Source organism: Cetorhinus maximus, chromosome 10, assembly GCF_964194155.1.
Source record: "Cetorhinus maximus chromosome 10, sCetMax3.hap1.1, whole genome shotgun sequence".
Classification (NCBI taxonomy): Eukaryota; Metazoa; Chordata; class Chondrichthyes; order Lamniformes; family Cetorhinidae; genus Cetorhinus; species Cetorhinus maximus.
Genome location: NC_135888.1, coordinates 16726233 through 16743222, shown reverse-complemented (window position 1 = coordinate 16743222; position 16990 = coordinate 16726233). Strand labels below are relative to the sequence as shown.

Below are 16990 nucleotides of genomic sequence, written 5' to 3'. Positions count from 1 at the left end.
TCTATTTATGTCGAGAGCACTAACCCTGTCTCTCTTGGTATGTCGAGATCACTAACCCTCTCTCTCTTGGTGTGTTGAGATCACTCTCTCGTTATGTCGAGATCACTAACCCTCTCTCTCTCGGTATGTCGAGATCACAAACCCTCTCTCTCTTGGTGTGTTGAGTTCACTCTCTTGTTATGTCGAGATCACTAACCCTCTCTCTCCCGGTGTGTCGAGATCACTAACCCTCCCTCTCTCGGTGTGTCGAGATCACTAACCCTCTCTCTCTCTCGGTGTGTTGAGATCACTAACCCTCTCTCATTATGTCGAGATCACTAACCCTCTTTCTCTCGGTATGTCGAGATCACTAACCCTCTCTCTCTCGGTATATCGAGATCACTAACCCTCTCTCTGCCAATATATCGAGATCACTAACCCTCTCTCTCTCGATATGTCGATATCACTAACCCTCTCTCTCTCGATATGTCGATATCACTAACCCTCTCTCTCTCGATATGTCGATATCACTAACCCTCCCTCTCTCGGTATATCGAGATCACTAATCCTCTCTCTCCCGGTATATCGAGATCACTAACCCTCTCTCTCTCGGTAGGTCGAGATCACTAACCCTCTCTCTCGATATGTCGAGATCACTAACCTTCTCTCTCTCGGTATGTCGAGATCACTAACCCTCTCTCTCTCGGTGTGTCGAGATCACTAACCCTCTCTCTCTCGGTGTGTTGAGATCACTAACCCTCTCTCGTTATGTCGAGATCACTAACCCTCTCTCTCGGTATGTCGAGATCACTAACCCTCTCTCTCTCGGTATATCGAGATCACTAACCCTCTCTCTCCCAATATATCGAGATCACTAACCCTCTCTCTCTCGATATGTCGATATTACTAACCCTCTCTCTCTCGATATGTCGATATCACTAACCCTCTCTCTCTCTCGATATGTCGATATCACTAACCCTCTCTCTCTCGGTATATCGAGATCACTAACCCTCTCTCTCCCGGTATATCGAGATCACTAACCCTCTCTCTCTCGGTAGGTCGAGATCACTAACCCTCTCTCTCGATATGTCGAGATCACTAACCTTCTCTCTCTCGGTATGTCGAGATCACTAACCCTGTCTCTCTCGGTATGTCGAGATCACTAACCCTCTCTTTCCCAATATATCGAGATCACTAACCCTCTCTCTCTCGATATGTCGATATCACTAACCCTCTCTCTCTCGATATGTCGATATCACTAACCCTCTCTCTCTCGATATGTCGATATCACTAACCCTCTCTCTCTCGATATGTCAATATCACTAACCCTCTCTCTCTCGAAATGTCGATATCACAAACCCTCTCTCTCTCGGTATATCGAGATCACTAACCCTCTCTCTCCCGGTATATCGAGATCACTAACCCTCTCTCTCTCGGTATGTCGAGATCACTAACCCTCTCTCAGTATATCGAGATCACTAACCCTCTCTCGTTATGTCGAGATCACTAACCCTCTCTCTCTCGGTATGTCGAGATCACTAACCCTCTCTCTCTTGGTGTGTTGAGATCACTAACCCTCACTCGTTATGTCGAGATCACTAACCCTCTCACTCTCGTTATGTCGAGATCACTAACCCTCTCTCTCTCGGTATATCGAGATCACCAACCCTCTCTCCCTCTGGGTATGTCGAGATCACTAACCCTCTCTCTCTCGGTATGTCGAGATCACTAACCCTCTCTCTCGATATGTCGAGATCACTAACCTTCTCTCTCTCGGTATGTCGAGATCACTAACCCTCTCTCTCTCGGAGTATCGAGATCACTAACCCTCTCTCTCCCGGTATGTCGAGATCACTAACCCCCTCTCTCTCGATATGTCGATATCACTAACCCTCTCTCTCTCGATATGTCGATATCACTAACCCTCTCTCTCTCGGTATATCGAGATCACTAACCCTGTCTCTCCCGGTGTATCGAGATCTCTAACCCTCTCTCTCTCGATATGTCGATATCACTAACCCTCTCTCTCCCGGTGTGTCGAGATCACTAACCCTCTCTCTCTTTCGGTGTGTCGAGATCACTAACCCTCTCTCTTTCGATATGTCGATATCACTAACCCTCTCTCTCTCGGTGTGTCAAAATCACTAACCCTCTCTCTCTCGGTGTGTCGATATCACTAACCCTCTCTCTCTCGGTGTGTCGAGATCACTAACCCTCTCTCTCCTGGTATGTTGAGATCACTAACCCTCTCTCTCTCGGTGTGTCGAAATCACTAACCCTCTCTCTCCTGGTATGTCGAGGTCACTAACCCTCTCTCTCTCTTGGTATGTCGAGATCACTAACCCTCTCTCTCTCGATATGTCGGTATCACTAACCCTCTCTCTCTCCATATGTCGAGATCACTAACCCCCTCTCTCTCTCACTCGGTGTGTTAAGATTACTAACCCTCTCTCTCTCGGTGTCTCGAGGTCACTAACCCTCTCTCTCTCGATATGTCGAGACCACTAACCCTCTCTATCCCAGTATGTGGAGATCACTAACCCTCTCTCCCTCGATATGTCGATATCACTTACCCTCTCTCTCTCTCGATATTACTAACCCTCTCTCTCTCGGTGTGTCGAGATCACTAACCCTCTCTCTCTTGGTGTGTTGAGATCACTAACCCTCACTCGTTATGTCGAGATCACTAACCCTCTCTCTCTCGGTATGTCGAGATCACTAACCCTCTCTCTCTCGGTATATCGAGATCACTAACCCTCTCTCTCTCTCGGTATGTCGAGACCACTAACCCTCTCTCTCCCAATATATCGAGATCACTAACCCTCTCTCTCTCGATATGTCGATATCACTAACCCTCTCTCTCTTGATATGTCGATATCACTAACCCTCTCTCTCTCGAAATGTCGATATCACTAACCCTCTCTCTCTCGGTATATCGAGATCACTAATCCTCTCTCTCCCGGTATATCGAGATCACTAACCCTCTCTCTCTCGGTATGTCGAGATCACTAACCCTCTCTCGGTATATCGAGATAACTAACCCTCTCTCGTTATGTCGAGAGCACTAACCCTGTCTCTCTTGGTATGTCGAGATCACTAACCCTCTCTCTCTTGGTGTGTTGAGATCACTCTCTCGTTATGTCGAGATCACTAACCCTCTCTCTCTCGGTATGTCGAGATCACAAACCCTCTCTCTCTTGGTGTGTTGAGTTCACTCTCTTGTTATGTCGAGATCACTAACCCTCTCTCTCCCGGTGTGTCGAGATCACTAACCCTCCCTCTCTCGGTGTGTCGAGATCACTAACCCTCTCTCTCTCTCGGTGTGTTGAGATCACTAACCCTCTCTCATTATGTCGAGATCACTAACCCTCTTTCTCTCGGTATGTCGAGATCACTAACCCTCTCTCTCTCGGTATATCGAGATCACTAACCCTCTCTCTCCCAATATATCGAGATCACTAACCCTCTCTCGATATGTCGATATCACTAACCCTCTCTCTCTCGATATGTCGATATCACTAACCCTCTCTCTCTCGATATGTCGATATCACTAACCCTCCCTCTCTCGGTATATCGAGATCACTAATCCTCTCTCTCCCGGTATATCGAGATCACTAACCCTCTCTCTCTCGGTAGGTCGAGATCACTAACCCTCTCTCTCGATATGTCGAGATCACTAACCTTCTCTCTCTCGGTATGTCGAGATCACTAACCCTCTCTCTCTCGGTATATCGAGATCACAAACCCGCTCTCTCCCAGTATGTCGAGATCACTAACCCTCTCTCTCTCGATATGTCGATATCACTAAGCCTCTCTCTCTCGATATGTCGATATCACTAACCCTCTCTCTCTAGATATGTCGATATCACTAACCCTCTCTCTCTCGGTATATCGAGATCACTAACCCTCTCTCTCTCGGTATGTCGAGATCACTAACCCTCTCTCAGTATATCGAGATCACTAACCCTCTCTCGTTATGTCGAGATCACTAACCCTGTCTCTCTCGGTATGTCGAGATCACTAACCCTCTCTCTCTTGGTGTGTTGAGATCACTAACCCTCACTCGTTATGTCGAGATGACTAACCCTCTCTCTCTCGTTATGTCGAGATCACTAACCCTCTCTCTCTCGGTATATCGAGATCACCAACCCTCTCTCCCTCTGGGTATGTCGAGATCACTAACCCTCTCTCTCTCGGTATGTCGAGATCACTAACCCTCTCTCTCGATATGTCGAGATCACTAACCTTCTCTCTCTCGGTATGTCGAGATCACTAACCCTCTCTCTCTCGGAGTATCGAGATCACTAACCCTCTCTCTCCCGGTATGTCGAGATCACTAACCCCCATCTCTCGATATGTCGACATCACTAACCCTCTCTCTCTCGATATGTCGATATCACTAACCCTCTCTCTCTCGATAGGTCGATATCACTAACCCTCTCTCTCTCGGTATATCGAGATCACTAACCCTGTCTCTCCCGGTGTATCGAGATCTCTAACCCTCTCTCTCTCGATATGTCGATATCACTAACCCTCTCTCTCCCGGTGTGTCGAGATCACTAACCCTCTCTCTCTTTCGGTGTGTCGAGATCACTAACCCTCTCTCTTTTGATATGTCGATATCACTAACCCTCTCTCTCTCGATATGTCGATATCACTAACCCTCTCTCTCTCGATATGTCAATATCACTAACCCTCTCTCTCTCGAAATGTCGATATCACTAACCCTCTCTCTCTCGGTATATCGAGATCACTAATCCTCTCTCTCCCGGTATATCGAGATCACTAACCCTCTCTCTCTCGGTATGTCGAGATCACTAACCCTCTCTCAGTATATCGAGATCACTAACCCTCTCTCGTTACGTCGAGATCACTAACCCTGTCTCTCTCGGTATGTCGAGATCACTAACCCTCTCTCTCTTGGTGTGTTGAGATCACTAACTCTCTCTCGTTATGTCGAGATCACTAACCCTCTCTCGGTATGTCGAGATCACTAACCATCTCTCTCTCGGTATATCGAGATCACTAACCCTCTCTCCCTCTGGGTATGTCGAGATCACTAACCCTCCCTCTCTCGGTGTGTCGAGATCACTAACCCTCTCTCTCTCGGTGTGTTGAGATCACTAACCCTCTCTCATTATGTCAGGATCACTAACCCCCTCTCTCTCAGTATGTCGAGATCACTAACCCTCTCTCTCTCAGTATATCGAGATCACTAACCCTCTTTCTCCCAATATATCGAAATCACTAACCCTCTCTCTCTCGATATGTCGATATCACTAACCCTCTCTCTCTCGATATGTCGATATCACTAACCCTCTCTCTCTCGATATGTCGATATCACTAACCCTCCCTCTCTCGGTATATCGAGATCACTAATCCTCTCTCTCCCGGTATATCGAGATCACTAACCCTCTCCCTCTCGGTAGGTCGATATCACTAACCCTCTCTCTCGATATGTCGAGATCACTAACCTTCTCTCTCTCGGTATGTCGAGATCACTAACCCTCTCTCTCTCGGTATATCGAGATCACTAACCCTCTCTCTCCCGGTATGTCGAGATCACTAACCCTCTCTCTCTCGATATGTCGATATCACTATGCCTCTCTCTCTCGATATGTCGATATCACTAACCCTCTCTCTCTAGATATGTCGATATCACTAACCCTCTCTCTCTCGGTATATCGAGATCACTAACCCTGTCTCTCCCGGTATATCGAGATCTCTAACCCTCTCTCTCTCGATATGTCGATATCACTAACCCTCTCTCTCCCGGTGTGTCGAGATCACTAACCCTCTCTCTCTTTCGGTGTGTCGAGATCACTAACCCTCTCTCTTTCGATATGTCGATATCACTAACCCTCTCTCTCTCGGTGTGTCGAAATCACTAACCCTCTCTCTCTCGGTGTGTCGATATCACTAACCCTCTCTCTCTCGATATGTCGAGATCACTAACCCTCTCTCTCTCGGTGTATCGATATCACTAACCCTCTCTCTCTCGATATGTCGATATCACTAACCCTCTCTCTCTCGGTGTGTCGAGATCACTAACCCTCTCTCTCCTGGTATGTCGAGATCACTAACCCTCTCTCTCCCGGTGTGTCGAGATCACTAACCCTCTCTCTTTCGATATGTCGAAATCACTAACCCTCTCTCTCCTGGTATGTCGAGATCACTAACCCTCTCTCTCTCGATATGTCGGGATCACTAACCCTCTCTCTCTCGGTGTGTCGAGATCACTAACCCTCTCTCTCTCGGTATATCGAGATCACCAACCCTCTCTCCCTCTGGGTATGTCGAGATCACTAACCCTCTCTCTCTCGGTGTGTCGAGATCACTAACCCTCTCTCTCTCGGTGTGTTGAGATCACTAACCCTCTCTCGTTATGTCGAGATCACTAACCCTCTCTCTCGGTATGTCGAGATCACTAACCCTCTCTCTCTCGGTATATCGAGATCACTAACCCTCTCTCTCCCAATATATCGAGATCACTAACCCTCTCTCTCTCGATATGTCGATATTACTAACCCTCTCTCTCTCGATATGTCGATATCACTAACCCTCTCTCTCTCTCGATATGTCGATATCACTAACCCTCTCTCTCTCGGTATATCGAGATCACTAATCCTCTCTCTCCCGGTATATCGAGATCACTAACCCTCTCTCTCTCGGTAGGTCGAGATCACTAACCCTCTCTCTCGATATGTCGAGATCACTAACCTTCTCTCTCTCGGTATGTCGAGATCACTAACCCTCTCTCTCTCGGTATGTCGAGATCACTAACCCTCTCTCTCCCGATATATCGAGATCACTAACCCTCTCTCTCTCGATATGTCGATATCACTAACCCTCTCTCTCTCGATATGTCGATATCACTAACCCTCTCTCTCTCGATATGTCGATATCACTAACCCTCTCTCTCTCGATATGTCAATATCACTAACCCTCTCTCTCTCGAAATGTCGATATCACTAACCCTCTCTCTCTCTCGGTATATCGAGATCACTAATCCTCTCTCTCCCGGTATATCGAGATCACTAACCCTCTCTCTCTCGGTATGTCGAGATCACTAACCCTCTCTCAGTATATCGAGATCACTAACCCTCTCTCGTTATGTCGAGATCACTAACCCTGTCTCTCTCGGTATGTCGAGATCACTAACCCTCTCTCTCTTGATGTGTTGAGATCACTAACTCTCTCTCGTTATGTCGAGATCACTAACCCTCTCTCGGTATGTCGAGATCACTAACCATCTCTCTCTCGGTATATCGAGATCACTAACCCTCTCTCCCTCTGGGTATGTCGAGATCACTAACCCTCCCTCTCTCGGTGTGTCGAGATCACTAACCCTCTCTCTCTCGGTGTGTTGAGATCACTAACCCTCTCTCATTATGTCGAGATCATTAACCCCCTCTCTCTCGGTATGTCGAGATCACTAACCCTCTCTCTCTTGATGTGTTGAGATCACTAACTCTCTCTCGTTATGTCGAGATCACTAACCCTCTCTCGGTATGTCGAGATCACTAACCATCTCTCTCTCGGTATATCGAGATCACTAACCCTCTCTCCCTCTGGGTATGTCGAGATCACTAACCCTCCCTCTCTCGGTGTGTCGAGATCACTAACCCTCTCTCTCTCGGTGTGTTGAGATCACTAACCCTCTCTCATTATGTCGAGATCACTAACCCCCTCTCTCTCGGTATGTCGAGATCACTAACCCTCTCTTTCTCAGTATATCGAGATCACTAACCCTCTTTCTCCCAATATATCGAGATCACTAACCCTCTCTCTCTCGATATGTCGATATCACTAACCCTCTCTCTCTCGATATGTCGATATCACTAACCCTCTCTCTCTCGATATGTCGATATCACTAACCCTCCCTCTCTCGGTATATCGAGATCACTAACCCTCTCTCTCTCGATATGTCGATATCACTAACCCTCTCTCTCTCGATATGTCGATATCACTAACCCTCTCTCTCTCGATATGTCGATATCACTAACCCTCCCTCTCTCGGTATATCGAGATCACTAATCCTCTCTCTCCCGGTATATCGAGATCACTAACCCTCTCTCTCTCGGTAGGTCGATATCACTAACCCTCTCTCTCGATATGTCGAGATCACTAACCTTCTCTCTCTCGGTATGTCGAGATCACTAACCCTCTCTCTCTCGGTATATCGAGATCACTAACCCTCTCTCTCCCGGTATGTCGAGATCACTAACCCTCTCTCTCTCGATATGTCGATATCACTAAGCCTCTCTCTCTCGATATGTCGATATCACTAACCCTCTCTCTCTAGATATGTCGATATCACTAACCCTCTCTCTCTCGGTATATCGAGATCACTAACCCTGTCTCTCCCGGTATATCGAGATCTCTAACCCTCTCTCTCTCGATATGTCGATATCACTAACCCTCTCTCTCCCGGTGTGTCGAGATCACTAACCCTCTCTCTCTTTCGGTGTGTCGAGATCACTAACCCTCTCTCTTTCGATATGTCGATATCACTAACCCTCTCTCTCTCGGTGTGTCGAAATCACTAACCCTCTCTCTCTCGGTGTGTCGATATCACTAACCCTCTCTCTCTCGGTGTGTCGATATCACTAACCATCTCTCTCTCGATATGTCGATATCACTAACCCTCTCTCTCTCGGTGTGTCGAGATCACTAACCCTCTCTCTCCTGGTATGTCGAGATCACTAACCCTCTCTCTCCCGGTGTGTCGAGATCACTAACCCTCTCTCTTTCGATATGTCGAAATCACTAACCCTCTCTCTCCTGGTATGTCGAGATCACTAACCCTCTCTCTCTCGATATGTCGGGATCACTAACCCTCTCTCTCTCGGTGTGTCGAGATCACTAACCCTCTCTCTCTCGGTATATCGAGATCACCAACCCTCTCTCCCTCTGGGTATGTCGAGATCACTAACCCTCTCTCTCTCGGTGTGTCGAGATCACTAACCCTCTCTCTCTCGGTGTGTTGAGATCACTAACCCTCTCTCGTTATGTCGAGATCACTAACCCTCTCTCTCGGTATGTCGAGATCACTAACCCTCTCTCTCTCGGTATATCGAGATCACTAACCCTCTCTCTCCCAATATATCGAGATCACTAACCCTCTCTCTCTCGATATGTCGATATTACTAACCCTCTCTCTCTCGATATGTCGATATCACTAACCCTCTCTCTCTCTCGATATGTCGATATCACTAACCCTCTCTCTCTCGGTATATCGAGATCACTAATCCTCTCTCTCCCGGTATATCGAGATCACTAACCCTCTCTCTCTCGGTAGGTCGAGATCACTAACCCTCTCTCTCGATATGTCGAGATCACTAACCTTCTCTCTCTCGGTATGTCGAGATCACTAACCCTCTCTCTCTCGGTATGTCGAGATCACTAACCCTCTCTCTCCCAATATATCGAGATCACTAACCCTCTCTCTCTCGATATGTCGATATCACTAACCCTCTCTCTCTCGATATGTCGATATCACTAACCCTCTCTCTCTCGATATGTCGATATCACTAACCCTCTCTCTCTCGATATGTCAATATCACTAACCCTCTCTCTCTCGAAATGTCGATATCACTAACCCTCTCTCTCTCGGTATATCGAGATCACTAATCCTCTCTCTCCCGGTATATCGAGATCACTAATCCTCTCTCTCTCGGTATGTCGAGATCACTAACCCTCTCTCAGTATATCGAGATCACTAACCCTCTCTCGTTACGTCGAGATCACTAACCCTGTCTCTCTCGGTATGTCGAGATCACTAACCCTCTCTCTCTTGGTGTGTTGAGATCACTAACTCTCTCTCGTTATGTCGAGATCACTAACCCTCTCTCGGTATGTCGAGATCACTAACCATCTCTCTCTCGGTATATCGAGATCACTAACCCTCTCTCCCTCTGGGTATGTCGAGATCACTAACCCTCCCTCTCTCGGTGTGTCGAGATCACTAACCCTCTCTCTCTCGGTGTGTTGAGATCACTAACCCTCTCTCATTATGTCGAGATCACTAACCCCCTCTCTCTCGGTATGTCGAGATCACTAACTCTCTCTCTCTCCGTATATCGAGAATACTAACCCTCTCTCTCCCAATATATCGAGATCACTAACCCTCTCTCCCTCTGGGAATGTCGAGATCACTAACCCTCCCTCTCTCGGTGTGTCGAGATCACTAACCCTCTCTCTCTCGGTGTGTTGAGATCACTAACCCTCTCTCATTATGTCGAGATCACTAACCCCCCCTCTCTCGGTACGTCGAGATCACTAACCCTCCCTCTCTCGGTATATCGAGATCACTAATCCTCTCTCTCCCGGTATATCGAGATCACTAACCCTCTCTCTCTCGGTAGGTCGATATCACTAACCCTCTCTCTCGATATGTCGAGATCACTAACCTTCTCTCTCTCGGTATGTCGAGATCACTAACCCTCTCTCTCTCGGTATATCGAGATCACTAACCCTCTCTCTCCCGGTATGTCGAGATCACTAACCCTCTCTCTCTCGATATGTCGATATCACTAAGCCTCTCTCACTCGATATGTCGATATCACTAACCCTCTCTCTCTAGATATGTCGATATCACTAACCCTCTCTCTCTCGGTATATCGAGATCACTAACCCTGTCTCTCCCGGTATATCGAGATCTCTAACCCTCTCTCTCTCGATATGTCGATATCACTAACCCTCTCTCTCCCGGTGTGTCGAGATCACTAACCCTGTCTCTCTTTCGGTGTGTCGAGATCACTAACCCTCTCTCTTTCGATATGTCGATATCACTAATCCTCTCTCTCTCGGTGTGTCGAAATCACTAACCCTCTCTCTCTCGGTGTGTCGATATCACTAACCCTCTCTCTCTCGATATGTCGAGATCACTAACCCTCTCTCTCTCGGTGTGTCGATATCACTAACCCTCTCTCTCTCGATATGTCGATATCACTAACCCTCTCTCTCTCGGTGTGTCGAGATCACTAACCCTCTCTCTCCTGGTATGTCGAGATCACTAACCCTCTCTCTCTCGGTGTGTTGAAATCACTAACCCTCTCTCTCCTGGTATGTCGAGGTCACTAACCATCTCTCTCTCGGTGTGTCGAGATCACTAACCGTGTCTCTCCCGGTATATCGAGATCTCTAACCCTCTCTCTCTCGATATGTCGATATCACTAACCCTCTCTCTCCCGGTGTGTCGAGATCACTAACCCTCTATCTCTTTCGGTATGTCGATATCACTAACCCTCTCTCTCTCGGTGTGTCGAGATCACTAACCCTCTCTCTCCCGGTGTGTCGAGATCACTAACCCTCTCTCTTTCGATATGTCGAAATCACTAACCCTCTCTCTCCTGGTATGTCGAGATCACTAACCCTCTCTCTCTCGATATGTCGGGATCACTAACCCTCTCTCTCTCGGTGTGTCGAGATCACTAACCCTCTCTCTCTCGGTATATCGAGATCACCAACCCTCTCTCCCTCTGGGTATGTCGAGATCACTAACCCTCTCTCTCTCGGTGTGTCGAGATCACTAACCCTCTCTCTCTCGGTGTGTTGAGATCACTAACCCTCTCTCGTTATGTCGAGATCACTAACCCTCTCTCTCGGTATGTCGAGATCACTAACCCTCTCTCTCTCGGTATATCGAGATCACTAACCCTCTCTCTCCCAATATATCGAGATCACTAACCCTCTCTCTCTCGATATGTCGATATTACTAACCCTCTCTCTCTCGATATGTCGATATCACTAACCCTCTCTCTCTCTCTATATGTCGATATCACTAACCCTCTCTCTCTCGGTATATCGAGATCACTAATCCTCTCTCTCCCGGTATATCGAGATCACTAATCCTCTCTCTCTCGGTATGTCGAGATCACTAACCCTCTCTCAGTATATCGAGATCACTAACCCTCTCTCGTTACGTCGAGATCACTAACCCTGTCTCTCTCGGTATGTCGAGATCACTAACCCTCTCTCTCTTGGTGTGTTGAGATCACTAACTCTCTCTCGTTATGTCGAGATCACTAACCCTCTCTCGGTATGTCGAGATCACTAACCATCTCTCTCTCGGTATATCGAGATCACTAACCCTCTCTCCCTCTGGGTATGTCGAGATCACTAACCCTCCCTCTCTCGGTGTGTCGAGATCACTAACCCTCTCTCTCTCGGTGTGTTGAGATCACTAACCCTCTCTCTCCCAATATATCGAGATCACTAACCCTCTCTCTCTCGATATGTCGAGATCACTAACCCTCTCTCTCTCGATATGTGGTGATCACTAACCCTCTCTCTCTCGATATGTCGAGATCACTAACCCTCTCTCTCTCGATATGTTGAAATCACTAACCCTCTCTCTCCTGGCATGTCGAGATCACTAACCCTCTCTCTCTCGATATGTCGATATCACTAACCCTCTCTCTCCCGGTGTGTCGATATCACTAACCCTCTCTCTCTCGATATGTCGATATCACTAACCCTCTCTCTCTCGGTGTGTCGAGATCACTAACCCTCTCTCTCCTGGTATGTCGAGATCACTAACCCTCTCTCTCTCGGTGTGTCGAAATCACTAACCCTCTCTCTCCTGGTATGTCGAGATCACTAACCCTCTCTCTCTCGGTGTGTCGAGATAACTAATCCTCACTCTCCTGGTATGTCGAGATCACTAACCCTCTCTCTCTCGGTGTGTTGAGATCACTAACCGTGTCTCTCCCGGTATATCGTGATCTCTAACCCTCTCTCTCTCGATATGTCGATATCATTAACCCTCTCTCTCCCGGTGTGTCGATATCACTAACCCTCTCTCTCCCGGTGTGTCGATATCACTAACCCTCTCTCTCCCGGTGTGTCGATATCATGAACCCTCTCTCTCCTGGTGTGTCGAGATCACTAACCCTCTCTCTCTTTCGATATGTCGAGATCACTAACCCTCTCTCTCTCGGTATGTCGAGATCACTAACCCTCTCTCTCCCGGTGTGTCGAGATCACTAACCCTCTCTCTCTCGGTATGTCGCGATCACTAACCATCTCTCTCTCGATATGTCGAGATCACTAACCATCTCTCTTTCGATATGTCGAAATCACTAACCCTCTCTCTCCTGGTATGTCGAGATCACTAACCCTCTCTCTCTCGATATTTCGGGATCACTAACCCTCTCTCTCTCGGTGTGTCGAGATCACTAACCCTCTCTCTCTTGGTATATCGAGATCACCAACCCTCTCTCCCTCTGGGTATGTCGAGATCACTAACCCTCTCTCTCTCGGTGTGTCGAGATCACTAACCATCTCTCTCTCGGTGTGTTGAGATCACTAACCCTCTCTCGTTATGTCGAGATCACTAACCCTCTCTCTCTCGGTATGTCGAGATCACTAACCCTCTCTCTCTCTCGGTGTGTCGAGATCACTAACCCTCTTTCTCCTGGTATGTCGAGATCACTAACACTCTCTCTCTCGGTGTGTCGAGATCACTAACCGTGTCTCTCCCGGTATATCGAGATCTCTAACCCTCTCTCTCTTGATATGTCGATATCACTAACCCTCTCTCTCCCGGTGTGTCGAGATCACTAACCCTCTCTCTTTCGGTATGTCGATATCACTAACCCTCTCTCTCTCGGTGTGTCGAGATCACTAACCCTCTCTCTCCCGGTGTGTCGAGATCACTAACCCTCTCTCTCTCGATATGTCGATATCAGTAAGCCTCTGTCTCTCGATATGTCGAGATCACTAACCCTCTCTCTCTCGATATGTCGAGATCACTAACCCTCTCTCTCTCGGTGTGTTGAGATCACTAACCCTCTCTCTCTCTCTTTCGATATGTCGAGATCACTAACCCTCTCTCTCTCGATCTCTCTCTCGGTATGTCGAGATCACTAACCCTCTCTCTCTCGGTATGTCGAGATCACTAACCCTCTCTCTCGTTATGTCGAGATCACTAACCCTCTCTCTTGTTATGTCGAGATCACTAACCCTCTCTCTCGTTATGTCGAGATCACTAACCCTCTCTCTTTTGATATGTCGAGATCACTAACCCTCTCTCTCTCGTTATGTCGAGATCACTAACCCTCTCTCTTGTTATGTCGAGACCACTAACCCTCTCTCTTGTTATGTCGAGATCACTAACCCTCTCTCTCGTTATGTCGAGATCACTAACCCTCTCTCTTGTTATGTCGAGATCACTAACCCTCTCTCTCGTTATGTCGAGATCACTAACCCTCTCTCTTTTGATATGTCGAGATCACTAACCCTCTCTCTCTCGTTATGTCGAGATCACTAACCCTCTCTCTTGTTATGTCGAGATCACTAACCCTCTCTCTTGTTATGTCGAGATCACTAACCCTCTCTCTTGTTATGTCGAGATCACTAACCCTCTCTCTTGTTATGTCGAGATCACTAACCCTCTCTCTTGTTATGTCGAGATCACTAACCCTCTCTCTCGTTATGTCGAGATCACTAACCCTCTCTCTCGATATTTCGAGATCACTAACCCTTTCTCTCTCGGTTTATGGAGATCACTAACCCTCTCTCTCTCGATATGTCGATATCACTAACCCTCTCTCTCTCGGTATGTCGAGATCACTAACCCTCTCTCTCGATATTTCGAGATCACTAACCCTTTCTCTCTCGGTTTATGGAGATCACTAACCCTCTCTCTCTCGATATGTCGATATCACTAACCCTCTCTCTCTCGGTGTGTCGATATCACTAACCCTCTCTCTCTCGTTATGTCGAGATCACTAACCCTCTCTTTTGTTATGTCGAGATCACTAACCCTCTCTCTTGTTATGTCGAGATCACTAACCCTCTCTCTTGTTATGTCGAGATCACTAACCCTCTCTCTCGTTATGTCGATATCACTAACCCTCTCTCTCTCGGTTTATGGAGATCACTAACCCTCTCTCTCTCGATATGTCGATATCACTAACCCTCTCTCTCTCGGTATGTCGAGATCACTAACCCTCTCTCTCGATATTTCGAGATCACTAACCCTTTCTCTCTCGGTTTATGGAGATCACTAACCCTCTCTCTCTCGATATTTCGAGATCACTAACCCTTTCTCTCTCGGTTTATGGAGATCACTAACCCTCTCTCTCTCGATATGTCGATATCACTAACCCTCTCTCTCTCGGTATGTCGAGATCACTAACCCTCTCTCTCGATATTTCGAGATCACTAACCCTTTCTCTCTCGGTTTATGGAGATCACTAACCCTCTCTCTCTCGATATTTCGAGATCACTAACCCTCTCTCTCGTTATGTCGAGATCACTAACCCTCTCAGCCATTTTGTTTGTTTATGCCCCATTATCGCCGCTTTCGCCTCACAACCCTTCCTTTTGTTATTTAATCACTCCGACCTTCCACCCTACCAGCATCTACCTACATTGATATAGCACCTTAACTGTAGTGAACCTATCACACGCCTTCCCTCTCTGTTGCTTCCTCTACCTCCCAGGTTGCCTCCCCACTCTCTGCACCGGTTTAAATCCTGTCATATCCTGAACATTGAGCAGCTCGGAAAGGTCACCGAGGTGAGACTTTCACTGGGAGCTGAGCTGCCTTTGGCAGCAGCAGCCAATTGAGCGGCTGCCGTCTCTGTGAGAGGCCGATTCGGCGGCGGGTCACTGCTGGGGCAGTGCCGGCAGGGTGAGGGCACAGCCAGCTGCCTTCAGAGATGGGTAATGAGGGTCTGAGGATGCCCGGGCCAGGCGGGTAGGCCCTGCCAATCGGGGTCAGGGAGGGATTAGGAGATGCAGGCAGCGCTGTTGATGCGGGGGGGTGAGGCAAAGTCATTGTCACCAGAGGACCCCCCCCCCTCCCTGGGCTACAGATGAGGACCCCCCCCCCCGACCCCCACTTCCTCCACTGGAGCTCACTGTTGCATTTCCTGCCGTCGGCAAAATGGTGTGACAGCGGCGAATCACCGACACCGTCCTGCACCAGCTTCCCACCTCCCAGCCCGTCCGCCGAGGGCTGGGGACATTCTGCGCAATGATCCTGTCTCGGCCGTTGCTGCCTGACCTGTTGAATAGCTCCAGCCATCGCTGTTTATATTTCAGGGTTTCAGCCAGTTTGAGCTGTTGGATCCCAGTGTCCCAGGAGGGGCCTGTGCTCACAGGACGGGACTCTCCCTGGTGTCGACCTGCGAGATTGGGCAGTGCTACCTCAAGAGGTGACAATGTCACCGGGGATACGGCACAGGGCCACAGTCTGTGACATTACAGGAGCTTCAGTTGCAACATTCACCGTGTTTTGCAACATACTGGAATTTGGCACATGCTAATACCTCACTGAGAGCAAATGTAATCCTTTAATCATGGAGTTAATCTACTTGCATCACTGAAGTGTATTAACCCATTTAAAGATTTCACGTCTTCATGTATTTGCCGCTGGGACCTGGGGATGGGCAGATTCTGTTGACCAATGTTGCCATCTACTGGACAATGACAATACCGGTCGCAGAGACTTCGGAGAATCACAGAATCGTGAGCTACATTCAGCCTGTCGCAATTTAGACTGACCAATCCTCCTTCTGTCACCCCTCTCCCCCTGCATTTCATTTTCCTGCTGTTTTTATTTTCCGGCTGGATTCCGATGGAGAGGCTGTTCCTGAAATGTCTCCTGTCTTTGTTCCTTCTGAGCACTGACTTCGTTTATTCTTTCATGGGATGTGGGCATCACTGGCACAGCCAGCGTTTACTGCCACATCCCTAATTGCCCTTGAACTGAGTGACTTGCTCGGCTATTTCAGAGGGCAGTTAAGAGTCAACCACATTGCTGTGGGTCTGGAGTCACATGTAGGCCGGACCAGGTAAGGATAGATTTATTTCCCTAAAGGGGTATCAGTTACAACAATCAATGATAGTTTCGCTATTATTGAGCCCAGCAGGTTTATTAATTGAATTTAAATTCCACCAGCTGCCTTGGTGGGACTTGAACCCCATCCCTCCCAGAGGATTAATCTAGCCACCTGGATTCCCAGTCCAGTGACATTACCACTACACCACCATCTCC

The 16990-nt window shown here is 48.0% G+C and overlaps 1 protein-coding gene across 1 annotated transcript in view; it reads right to left on the bottom strand.

The window, feature by feature from the left end:
- The window catches only part of LOC144686126 (hemicentin-1-like), a 418005-nt gene that overhangs the window by 67116 nt on the left and 333899 nt on the right, over window positions 1–16990 (bottom strand).